The sequence below is a fragment of the Elephas maximus genome, chromosome 16 (assembly GCF_024166365.1).
Source record: "Elephas maximus indicus isolate mEleMax1 chromosome 16, mEleMax1 primary haplotype, whole genome shotgun sequence".
Lineage (NCBI taxonomy): Eukaryota > Metazoa > Chordata > Mammalia > Proboscidea > Elephantidae > Elephas > Elephas maximus.
Genome location: NC_064834.1, coordinates 5,893,506 through 5,906,705, shown reverse-complemented (window position 1 = coordinate 5,906,705; position 13,200 = coordinate 5,893,506). Strand labels below are relative to the sequence as shown.

Sequence of the window (13,200 nt, the reverse complement as noted above, 5' to 3'; positions counted from 1 at the left end):
GGCTATGGCAGATTAGAATGGAAAAAAAAAGCCTTCATATTTACTGAATTTTTTTTAACCAAATAATATTATCCAAAGTTAATAAAAACAATTTTTTAAAAGTAGTTGAAATGATAACTCTGGTAGACAGAATCATGTCCCGTCCCCCCAAAATGTCCATGTCCTAATCTTTGGAACCTGAATATGTTATGTTTCATGGTAAGGGGGTATTAATATTGAAGACAGAATTAAGGTTGCTAGTCATCTGACTTTAAGATATGGAGATTGTACTGGATTATTTGGGTGGGCCCAGTGCAATCACGAGGATCCTTATAAGTGGAAAAGGAGGCAGGAGGGTCAGTGTCAGAGTGCTGTGATGTGAGAAAGACTTAATTGGCCATTACTAGCTTCGGAGATGGAAGGGGGCCATGAGCCAAAGAATGTGAGGAGGCTCTAGAAGCTGGAAAAGGCAAGGAAATGGAGTCTCCCCTAGAGCTTTCAGAGGTGCAGTGAGCCCCTGACCATTCCAGCCTCCCCAGGGGAGGTGCCAGGTATGAGTGAGGCATAGTGGCCCTCCAGCCCCCACTAGGACCAACGATGCCATGTGGGGTACAATAGCCATCACTGCCGACCCCAGTCCAAAACGCAGCCTTCTGTGCGAATCAGACCCACTATGCCAGCTGAGTCATTAACTCATTTCTCCCCTGTGCCAAGGCTGTGTGGGCCACCACGCGTGTTGACATCAGAACAGATGTGCTGCTCCTTGCCCCTGGGGAGCTTAAAATCTTCAAAGGAGAAAAACAGTGGACTAGCAACCAGACACCTGCCTAATCACAGAAGGGAAGACTTCATGAAGTCCAGAAACACTAGGTCACTGCCATAAAGCCACACAGCAAGATGTCAAATGAGGGCGCAGCTAAGGGCTACGGCCCCGTTCACTGGGCCTGGTGCTCTACTAATGTCAACCATTTCTTTTACCCTAAAATTATCACAGACAAGCACCAACGTTCTGCTTGTTGAAGGTTTAATGAAAATATTCGTGTTCATTCTTTCCAGATGCTATATTTTATTACTTTCTAAGGATGAAAATTTTCTTAGGGGAGCCTCATATAAAGGTCTGTTACAGAGATAAATTACAAATTTTGATTAGGTTTGAATGGTTGCAAAAGGATGTAGTCCAAATAAATGCAGTAATCAAATGCTCCCAGCTGCAGCACTGCCCTTTCTACCTTCTTTAAAAGATCGGCAACATCGGAAGAGGCTGACAGAGCAGAGATGTCGATTAAAAAGTGCTTTCGCTTCTGAGAATTATTCTGAGGAAAGCTATAATCTAGCTATGCTTCATCACTCACTATGCATAGAACACTTTTTGAAACGTTTTCTATTTTTGGGAGTATATTTTATTTTCTTTTAATGGAATGTCAAACTATTCTTTTTCTAAGTTCACAGAAGGAGAACAGGTTTATTTGAAGCCTGTCATTAAATTTTCAACATTACTCAGTTCAGGGAGATGCGAAGTTTTATTTTTCTTCCACCTCCCCCATTTGGAGGTCAACACCAGGAGCAGACAATGGGAATACATATTTTGAGTCACATGATCTGAGCTGCAATAGGCAGGTGTTACCTGAGAATCAGATTATAGTTTCATTTTTCCTATAGTCTTTTATTTATTTTCAGAGAAATACAATTAACATACACCACGCTCCATTCAAGTGGATAATTTTACTGGTCGGGATTTTGAAAAATCTAAGCATCTGGAGAAAGTTTGATAACAATGTTCTTCTAACCGGGAGTATTAGGTTCTTTTTGCTGCTGTTGGAGCCCTGGTGGCACAGCGGTTAAGAGTTCAGTTGCTAACCAAAAGGTCGGCAGTTCGAGTCCACCAGCTGCTCCTTGGAAATCCTATGGTGTAGTTCTACTGTGTCCTGTTGGGTCACCGTGAGTCTGAATCACCTCGAGGCAATGGTTTATTTATTTATTTTTTTATTGGTGTTGTAACAAATTACCACAAATTTAGTGGCTTAAAACAAGGGAAATTTATTACCTTGCAGTTCTGGAGATCATAAGTCCAAAATGGATCTCGCTGAGCTAAACTCAAGCTGACAGACAGCTCGGCTGTGCTCCTTTTGGAGGCTCGAGGGGAGAATCTGCTCCTTTGTTTTTTCTGGCTTCAAACCCAGCAGTGTTACTGGTGTTGTTAGTTACTGTCGCGGCATCTCTGGCTCACGGCAACCTTGATAAAACACTGCCTGGTCCCGCACCATCTTCATGACTATTGGTATGTTTGAGACCACTGCCAGCATTGTAGCATCTTCAAATCTCTAACTTTCACCCGCCTGTCTCCTTCTTTCACTTATAAAGACCGTTGTGATTACACTACTTCCCTCCCCAGGTAGTCCAGAGTAACCTCCCCATCTCAGGATCCTTAATTTAATCACACCCACAAAGTCCCTTGTGCCGTGTACGGAAACTTGTTCACAGGTTCCAGGGATTAGGATGTGGACATCTTCGGGGACCACGCTCCTGCCCGACACTGGGATTGTAACCGGCGTTCTTTGGCTACTCCCTCTGACCCACACTGCATCCAGCTTGCTTTCTTGCACTTCCTCCAGTGCGAGTCAAGGTCCCCAGCTTTCTAGTTGCCAGTCTGGGGCCTGCTTCCCTTGGTAGATACCCACCCACCCTGTTGGCACCATGAGAGATGCCCTTAGGCCTGGCTTGCTGTGGCAGTGGCTTCAGCCAGGAGGGTGCCAGCCACTGGTTCTACTTGGCTTCTCTCGCTTTCTCTCTCTGATCATCGATGCATTTGATGCTTACCTCCCACTAGTAGGAAACATTCTCTCAAAGATGTCTGAAGAAACGAGATTCCCAGAAAGAAGAAACCTGAGTCACAGGACTTTAAGAAACCCTAGTGAGGCTGCTGAATAGTTCCATATCAGGTCAGCCTTGCTGTTGGTACACCTTGGTGTTAATCCCTGACTGTTTTGTTTTTTTGGTGGTCCCTTCTCCTTCAGGAGGAGTCCTTGGGTGGTGCAAACAGTTTATGTGCTTGGCTGCGAAACAAAAGGTTGGTGGGCTGAGTGCACCTAGAGGCACCGCGGAAGAAAGGCTTGGTGACCAACTTCTGAAAAATCAGCCATTGAAAACTTCAAGGAGCACAGTTCTACTCTGACACACACGGGGTCTCCGTGAGTTGGAGTCGACTTGATGGCAACTGGTTTTTGGTTTCTCTTCCAGAAGAGGGACCTTGCCAGGCCTTTCAGGATCACAGTGCTGCCCGGACACACCCTTTGTCTTGACTCCTTCTTGCCAGTAGGTCTCTTTACAGTGTCCATCTGGCTGCTTGCCTCACTGCAGTTGTTCCTGGGCTCCCTGGAGCTGTGTTCCTGCATGCTGCCAGGACACCAACCACAGAAGTGCTAGGAATCCCTGAGGCTGCCCCTGTTTGGGCTGTTGACAAACACCTGTTAGCACACTAAGGCCTCACAGGGCCTGCCCTACAGTGACAGGTACCTAGTCCAGGTCCCAGCCCCTCTGGGCTGGGTGCATCCTGTTGTCTCCTAACACTCACAGCTTAAGAAGAAAAACAACAAGCCAGGTGTCTATGTTTCTCTGTTGGGGACATAATATGGCATCACAAATATTAAATCTCTATACATATACATATATACATATATCCAGTAAATGATATGGAAATAATTTATTGCAGAATCATCTGAAATGGTGCTTCATGGCACTCTAGACAGAAGTACCACGCTGTCCTTCCACAGCAAAGACCTGAAAAACTAAGTAAAACAGAGACAAACATCAGTCCTGGAACCCTAAGTGTCAATTGAAGAGAGAAAGAACTCAACCAAGCACCAAATGGAATTAGAAACTGACAAAGAACAGAGAGTGAGGAGAGATATAAGCAGGAGTCCCCATCAGCTAATGCAGCACTGATTGGCCATCTTGGGCTCCTCTTGGAGACTGGCAGCAAAGAGTATGGGAAAGCAGCTTCACGGAGCTCCCAGTAGGAGACAGAGCACCCAGTAACCAGCAATATACACTTGCCCACCCCCCACATTTCTTCCCCCTGCTTGGCCTCTGCCACTTCCCAGCGGGCTGAGCGACTGTGGCCAAGGAAGTGCCAGCTCCGCGCCACTTGAATTTGCCCCGCCATATCAGCCAACTCCTTCAGTGTCATTTTGTTTTTGCTGGTGGTGTTTTTTTTGGCTTCTTTTGGTTTCTTCCCTGCCTCTCATATTCTCCCCCTCCGTTCTTTTGAACACCTGGCTTCATGTGCCACCTTTGCATTTTCTTGACAGGCTGTGAAGCGTCGCTCGGCTGGGGAATTTCTTTCCTGCTCTGCACTGCCACACTGGTGGGATATCTGGGGACATTTTTTGTTTTGTTTTGTCTCTTTTTCTTTTCTTGGCTTGGGAGCCCCTTCTAGCTGGGCTGTACTGGCCTGCTTGGGAACCACTCCCCTATCTGTACAGCAGTATCAGTGGGATCCTTGGGGGCATTTCTTTTCTTTTTTCTCTTTCTTCATTTCTGTTTCTCATCTCTCTCTACTTACCTTCTTTTCCTGTCTCCTGAATACCTGGTGCTGTGTGCCATCTTCTGCCCGTTCTAGCCAAGCTGCACTGAGTGTCTTGGGAACCACTTCCCTGGTCTGCAGAACGGTACCAGCAGGATCCCTTGGTGCTTTTCTATTTTTCATCATTATTATTTTTTTCCTTTTTGTCTTTATTTCTCAGTTTCTCATCTCTCTCTATTTACCCTCTTTTTCTGTCTCCTGAATACCTGGCACTGTGTGCCATCTCTGCCTCTTAAAGTTGGGCTGTACTGTGGGGCATAGTGGTTAACTGCTACGGCTGCTAACCAAGAGGTCGGCAGTTTGAATCCACGAGGCACTCCTTGGAAACTCTATAGGGCAGTTCTACTCTGTCCTATAGGGTCACTATGAGTCGGAATTGACTCGACGGCAGCAGGTTTAGTTTGGTTTTTTGGTACTGCGAGGCTTGGGAGCCACCTCCCCAGTCTGCACAGCAGCACCAGTGGGATCCCTGGGAGCCTTTCTTTTTTTAAATTTTTTTCTTTTCTCTTTTTGTTTTTCTTAATTTCTCAGTTTCTTATCTCTCTCTGATTTCCTTCTTTTCCTGTCTCCTGAATATCTGGCACTGTGTGCCATCTCTGCCCTTTCTAGACGAGCTGTGCCCCAAAGCCTGAGAACTACTTCCCTGGTCACTGGTGGGATCCCTGGAGGCATTTCTTTTTTTATTTTTTCTTAATTTTTATTTATTTTTTCTCTTTTTCTTTGTGTTTTTCTTCATTTCTGAGTTTCTCATCTGTCCACTCCAATGGTAAACTCCCTCAGCACTTTTTTGTTTGTTTTTTGGCTCCTGTTTCTCTCTCCTCTCTCTTTTCTTTCCCACACCCACCTTAGCTCCACATATCACAACATCCACCCTCCCCCTGCCTAACCTGCACCATGTGCTGAATATTATGCTTTTGAGCAGCACAGGCACAGCCTACTAGAACCTACCCTGCACTGAACCCTGGCCCACCCTGTTGGCCGCAGTACATGCTGCAAACAACCTATCCCAACCCCTCCCTTCAGCTGGACTTGCCCAGCTGCACTATAGCTGAGCAACTGGCCCTGCCCATTGGACAAGGAAGGAGCTGAAAAGTATCATGCCCACAGATGAGCAAACAAAAAAAAAGAATGCACAGCCCGCCTACTCAGATATAACCAAATAAAACAAAAAACCAGGATGAAACAAACAAATCTACAATCAATAAATGAAGAAAATAACAACTGAATGTCCTGAAGACAGCAGACAATATCAAAACATATTAAAAAACAGGACAGGGTGGATCCAGTAGGCATTCAAAATAATACTCCACGTGACTTTCCAGAGGAAAAGGAACTAGAACTATGTGATAAAAAAAAAAAACTCTAATCTCTCATATTCAGAGCTATCCAAGAGTTGAAGCAAAAAGGAGACAAAAACAAAAAATAGACAAATTTATGGAAAAGGCAGACAAATTCATGGAAAATAAAAAAAAGTGGAAAAATTCAGGAAAATAATACAGGAACAAAATGTCAAAATAAGTTCACAACTAGAAATCACACAAAAACAAAAATTAGAAATCCAAAAGATAAACAACAAGATTTCAGAAATGGACAGTGTCATAAAAGGCTTGAGGAGTAGGTTTGAAACAATGGAAGACAGGATCAATGAAATTGAAGACAAATACTTGGCTACATCTTTGTTTGAGGAAATATCAGAAAAAAGAATCATGAAAAACAAAGAAACTATAAAAATTATGTGGGATACAATCAAAAGCAAAAATTTGCGAGTGATTGGAGCTCCAGAACAGGAGGAGAAAACAGAAAACATAGAGAAGATCACTGAAGAACTCCTGATGGATAGCTTTCCTAATATCATGAAAGATGAAAAGCTGACCATCCAAGAAGCTCAACAAATTCCATATAGGATAGACCCCAAAAGAAAATCACCAAGGCATATCATAATCACACTCACTAAAACCAAAGACAAAGAATCCTGAGAGCAGCTTGAGAAAAATGAATAGTCACATACAGAGAGGAAACAATAAGACTAAACCCTGGTTACTTGCAGAAACCATGCAGGCAAGATGGCAATGGGATGACATATACAAATTCATGAAAGAAAAGAATTGCCAATCAAGAATAATATATCCTGCAAAACTCTTGTTCAAATATGATGATGAATTAGAACATTTCTGGATAAAAAGAAATTAAAGGAATATTTAAAACCAAACCAAACTTACAAGAATTATTAAAGGGAGTCCTTCCATTTGAGAACAAACAACATCAGACAACAGCCTAAATCTAGGCTGCATGATCACACCAGCCAGATATCAACTAGGACATGAACTCTCAAGGACTATATAAAACCAAAAGATTTACAACAGGGAGCCACAGAGGTTAATCTGTAAATGACAACAACATCAGGTTAATAAGAGAGGGAATAAATCGTGTAGGTATAGAACTTTCTAATGGAGAGGAAGGCAAGGCAATACCAAGTAATAATAGACTGGTTCAAACCTAGGAAGATAAGGGTAAATTTCAAGGTAACCACAAAGAAGCGTGACAAACCTACTCATCAAAATAAAGAAGAAAAAAAAGTCTCAGTAAAAACAGAATCTATGAAAATGAAAGAAATGAAAAAAAAAAAATCCACAATTGAAAGGAATTCAGCCCAGGAGAGTAAGAAGAACAAAGAAAATGTCTGCACCATAAAAAAACAAAAACACTACAAAATGACAGCAATAAGCTCAAATCTATCAATAATTACACTGAATGCAAATGACCTAGATGCACCCATAAAGAGACAGAGAGTGACAGAATGGATTAAAAAAACAGGCTCCATCAATATGCTGCCTACAAGAGACTCATCTTAGAAACAAAGACATAAATTTATTAAAAACCAAAGATGGAAAAAAATATATCAAGCAAACCAAAAAAGAGCAGGAGTGGCAATACTAATCTCAGATAAAATAGACTTTAAAACAAAATCCACCATAAGACAAAGAAAGGCACTATATAATGACTGAAGTGATAATCCCTCATGAAGACATGACCATAATAAATATCTACACACCCAATGGGAGGGCTCTAAAATACATATGACAAACTCTAACAGCACTGAAAAGGGAAATTGTCAGTTCCACAATAATAGCAGGAGACTTCAACACACGCTTGGTAAAGGACAGAACATTTAGAAAGAAACTCAACAAAGATACAGAAGATCTAAAGGACATGATCAGCCAACCTGACCTCATAGACATATACAGGACACTTGACCCAACGGCTGCAAAGTACACATTCTTTTCCAAAGCACATGGAACATTCTCCAGAAGAGACCACATCTTAGGCCACAGTGCAATCCTCAACAAAATCCAAAACACTGAGGTAATACAAAGTATCTTTTCTGACCAGAGCACTATCAAAGTGGAAACTAACAACAGGAAGAGTAAGGAAAAAAAAAAAAAAATCAATTACATGGAAACTGAATAACACCCGGCTTAAAAAACACTGGGTAATAGAAGAAATCAGTGATGGAATAAAAAAATTCCTAGAATCAAAGAAGAATGAAAACACATCATACCAAAACCTTTGGGACTCAGCAAAGGCAGTGCTCAGAGGTCAATTTATAGCAATAGATGTACACATCAAAAAAGAAGGGACAAAATAAAAACTTTAGCTACACAACTTGAACAAATAGAAAGAGAACAGCAAAAGAAGCCCACAGCCACCAGAAGAAAGGAAAAAACAAAGATCAGAGCAGAAATAAATGAAATAGAGAATAGAAAAATAATAGAAAGAATCAACCAAACCAAAAGTTGGTTCTTTGAAAGGATCAACAAAATTGACAAACTGCTGGCCAAATTGACAAAAGAAAAACAGGAGAGGACATAACCCAAATAAGAAATGAAATGGTGGATATTACAACAGACCCAACAGAAATAAAAAGGATCATAACAGTATTTGAAAAACTACAAATTTGAAAATCTAGAGGAAATGTACAAATTTCTAGAAACACACTACCTACCCAAACTAACACAAAATGTTCAGTATCTGAAATGGTGCTTCAGAAGTATTCCAGATGGCTGGAGAGTGAAATGTGAAAAAAGAGTAATGCAAACAATCTAGACGGAGAGAGATGAATATTTGTCAGAGTCCAGGGTGAACTTGGACTCTGTAGGGCTTTCTGGAAAATTAATTCACCCAGAGCTCCCTTGGGAAGAGCATGGTGAGGGTTTGGAAAAGATGCCTTGATAAGCTCTCTGTGGGGGGGAGAGGACCTGGGGGAGGGGGAGGGGATTGCAAATCTGCTTCCTGGAAGGCTGATGGGGCTTTGCTAAGGAGCTGACCCTGTTCTGCCAAGGATTGGTGGGTGACTAGGGACAATATCTGCTAAGCGTGATGGAGGGGAGTGAATCTGAAGTTTGGGTGAGCATAGGAGAGATTTCCTAGGGGGACTGATTTGGATTATGTAAAAATTAATAATCTCTGAAACACACAAAAAGTACCGTGAGCAAAAATAACAATAAGCTAGGGAAAATGCAGCAAATATGGCCAAAATTTAGTTGGCATATTTCTTACTCATAAGAAAAGAGGCAAACTCCAAGCGAAAATTGGTCAAGGGCATCAGCTCAGTCCCCATACTATGAGAAGGAGAGCATGAGATGGGATTAATTGTGGAGAATTTTATTAGGGAAATGAGGGTGCGAGGAAAGAGGGAGGGAGCTGATCAGGCTGAGAGAGGAAGTCGGGCCTGAGTGAAGGAGAAAGAGAAGGTTGGATGGAAGCATCCTGGACAGCCCTAGGGAGTCCTGGAGCCAAAGTGGGCCAGCCTGGTTTCCCTGCTGCCCTCCCTTGGGAGCGGGGGAAGCCTCCCTCCAGCTTTCATCCTCTGGTCTTAGTTTTATGGTGTGGGACCCCATAAAATAGTCCTTCTCACTTCTCACATGGCAAGGGTAACAGTGATAAGAGGGATAGCATCCTTGGCATCTCAGGTGAGGGGAGAAACGGCTTATTTGTAATGGTATAAAGGCCTTGTGTTGTCACATAAGGCGTCTGGTGAAGTAGCGCTAGATGATGAAGGTGAATGTCAGTCTGAGGACTTCATTCCGAGAACAACAGGAAACTCACCAACCCTCTTTCAGGAAGATGCCTTTGGAGACAATGCAAAGGACAGATCACAGTGAGAAGTGGCTGGAGGCTGAAAGTCTCAGCCAGGCACAGGGTTGTGAAACAGGACCTAGTCCCAGGCCCTTGGTATGGTGACAGTGTGGTAGAGGGAGGCCCATATTACTCTCCAGCCTGAACAGCCCTTTTCAGTGTCAGACCTAAATACTCTGTGGGCAGCTTCTTTACTCAGAACCAAACCAGTTGCCGTCGAGTCAATTCCATCTCCTGGCGACTCGATGGCACTGGGTTTTGGGTGGGTGACTCCATGTGTGCAGAGAAGAACTATCATCTATAGGGCTTTCAGGGCTGTAACCTCTAGGAAGTAGAATGTCAGGCCTTTTTTCTGAAATGCCTCTGGGTGAGTTTGAACTGCTAACTTTTCAATTAGTAGTTGAGTGCTTAACTACTTGTGCCACTCAGGGACTCTCGGAAGGCTCTTAAGAACCTCAAATAAAGCATCCTCCAAACAGAACTTAGGATCTCCCCCGCAAAACCTGCTGCTCCCCGTTATGTCCCCATCTTACTGAATACCCCACATTCATACTCTTTCCAAGCCAGGGAGCCCCCTGACTTTCCTCTTCTGACCCCTATACTTAACCAATCAGATTACTTTTTCAGTCATTTCAATTCTCTTGAATTAATTTTTCCAACCCTCCTGCCATGGCAGTAGGGATGATTCCAGCAGCTTTCTTGGAATCTTTCCTGCCCTGTGTCCTGCTTGTTGCTCTCATCCCACTCCCCCATTCTGTGGACATCTTTCTGGCATCTTTCTAAAAATGCTGATATGAGCAGGTCACTCCGCTGTCCACATACTTCCACGTGGTCCCGCTGCCTGCAGGAGAAAGCTCAGACTCCTTCCACAAATACCTGTCTGTGATGATCTTTGCCTGCTGACTGGTCCAACTCTACTTTGTGACTCTGTCCCTCTTCCTTTCCGTACCCTCACGCCCACAACCACCAAATGACCAATGGCCGCTGGACATACTAGCCTCTGTCTCATGTCTGCACGAGTTTCTTTTCTGGAATGTTCCTTTAGCTCTATACTCATTGCCTGTCTAACCCCCATTCTTCTATCTCAGCTCAAAGCCATCACTTTCATGAAGCACTCCCCATCCCTCTAGACCTGCACTGTCCAAGACAAGCAGCCTTTAGACATACGTCACTGTCAAGCACTTGAAAAGTGGCCAGTGTAGCTAAGGAACTGTCAGTCACCTGTAAGTATAAACTACACAGTAGATAGAGTGGGTGGGTTAATTACACAAGGAAATGATAATATTTTGGGTATATTTGGTTAAATAAAAATATTGTTTAAATTAATTTCATTTTTCTTACTTTTTTAATATGCCGCCAGAAAATTCAGCATTGTATTTTGGCTCTCACCTGTGGTTCACCTTATATTTCTGTCAGACAGCGCTGCCCTAGACCAGGTTAGGCGCCTGCTCCTATGTGTTCCCAAGAACCCTCTGGTATAACATGTATCAAACTTACCTGTTATTGTCTAATTCTTTAACTGTCTTCTCCAATAGGGTCTGTTTTTTTAAGGGGTGTACTTGGTCTAACTCAAACGAACATCTCCAGCACCTAATTACGGCAACTTACACATTAAAAAAACAAACAAAAAACCCCCAAACAAACCCATTGCCGTCGAGTTGATTCCAACTCATGGCAACCCTATAGGAAATAGTAGTACTCCCCCATAGGGTTTCCAAGGAGCAGCTGGTGGATTTGAACTGCCAACATTTGGTTAGCAGCCATAGCTCTTAACCACTACACACAACCACGGCTCCAAACTTACACATAGAAGGCGGTTGATGGAAGAAAGGGAGAAAAAGGGGAAGACAGGGAGAGAATGAGGAAGGGAAGGGAGGTAGAAGGCGGGGGGGAGGAAAGAGGAAAGAAGACAGGGAACGAAGGATGAAGGGAAGAAAGAGCGAAAGGAGAAAGGAAGGAAGGAAAGACGGGAGGTGGGGAGGGAGGGAGGAGAAAGCCTGGATTCTACTGCACAGAGTACGGAGCCCTGGTGGCTCAGTGGTTAAGTGCTCAGTTGCTACCTGAAGGGTTGGCAGCTCAAACTCACCAGCTGATCTGTGGGAGAAAGAAGCCGCAGTCCGCTTCTGTAAAGATTCACAGCCTTGGAAACCCCATGGGGCAGTTCTACTCTCTCCTACACGGTTGTGAAGAGTCAGAATCCACTTGACGGCAACGGGTTTGGTTTTTTTTTTTTTTGGCGTGGACAGAGTGATGCCAGGCTGCACATCTCAGGAGACTCTGCATAAGCAGCCAAGGGGCTCTTCCCCAGGCTAAGAAGGTACAAAGCTCTAACTGGCTTTCTGGATCCAGAGAAGGAAGCTGGCCACGACGACTCGGGTCTCACTGGAACTAGGGTAGATTTCATGGCAAAGACAGTTCTCAAATGCAACGGAGAACTGAGCTCTGTTAGATATTCATTCATATACATCCCCAGAGGTCTGGAAGAGAAATGCTTTAACTCCTAAAACAAAGCACAAATAATCTTCTAGACACTGTTATTTCAGCAGAGAGCACCTTCTCCCTCATTTTTCAGTCCACATGATGAAAGCATAATGGATTTTAGGATTTATCTACCTGGCGGGTCTTTTCATATTTTCTTGGCCCATAGGTCATCTATCAACCTGGGTCTACTTAGGTACGGCAAGTTCGGCTTGTGGTAGAAGGTGGTGCTCAGATGCGGTCTTTCCCTGTAATTGTATTGGGTGGAGAAGCTCACCATACTGACAGCTCTCCTGGACAGAGCATTCCACGTGGTATAATTAAATTCATACCAGAATGCCCAGGTAAGGTGAATCGATAAGTTAAAGAAATACAGACGGTGGGTAAGACATCAAACAAAACTGTTACTATTATTCTCTTTAACTTATATAAAATGCGTGCTCTAACGTGAGAAGACAGTGGATTTCAGACATACCTAAATTAAGTAATGCCTCTTCACGTTTTCTTCCACTAAGTCCAACCGGTCCAAATCTACACCGAACTCCAGTTGTCATTGCTTAGGAAACTCTCCTTTATGGATTATGAAAATAAATGAATATATAGATCTGCAAGTATATTGTTTAGATACTGTTTTTCCATTGGGGTTTAGTCAAGAAAACAAGTGACACTCTAGATAGTCTGTGGAGCAAAATGGGTTAAGAGGCTCACGCAAAGTCCGAAGTCTGGGGATGTCAATGACTGGGGCCGCCTCCAGAAAATACTGGAGGGCAGAGATTTCCAGAAGCTGCCCCTGTGGTCTCAGTTGACTGCAGTACCTGAGTAGGCTCTCTCAGGAGGGTGCCGAAGGCCCTGGGAAACTACATATAATCTCAGGGGCCTAGAGCACTGAAGTGGGGAGTTTCCAGAGGATGCCTGACGGCAGAGGGGAAACCCCATGACCTCTGTCTCCTAAAAGCATGCTCCAGCTGCCACAGAGTTATGTGGCTTCTCCTTCTCTTTGCTTTCCAAATTTTGTAGGAGGACTT

At 43.5% G+C, this 13,200-nt stretch overlaps 1 long non-coding RNA gene across 1 annotated transcript; it reads right to left on the bottom strand.

The window, feature by feature from the left end:
* Positions 1-3,743: 3,743 nt before the first annotated feature.
* On the bottom strand, positions 3,744-12,673 carry LOC126059199 (uncharacterized). The gene is made up of 3 exons (XR_007513398.1): positions 12,651-12,673; positions 12,311-12,423; positions 3,744-3,764 (listed from the first exon to the last, which is right to left on the bottom strand). It is a non-coding gene; the product is annotated as an uncharacterized LOC126059199 (long non-coding RNA).
* Between the last annotated feature and the right edge of the window lie 527 nt (positions 12,674-13,200).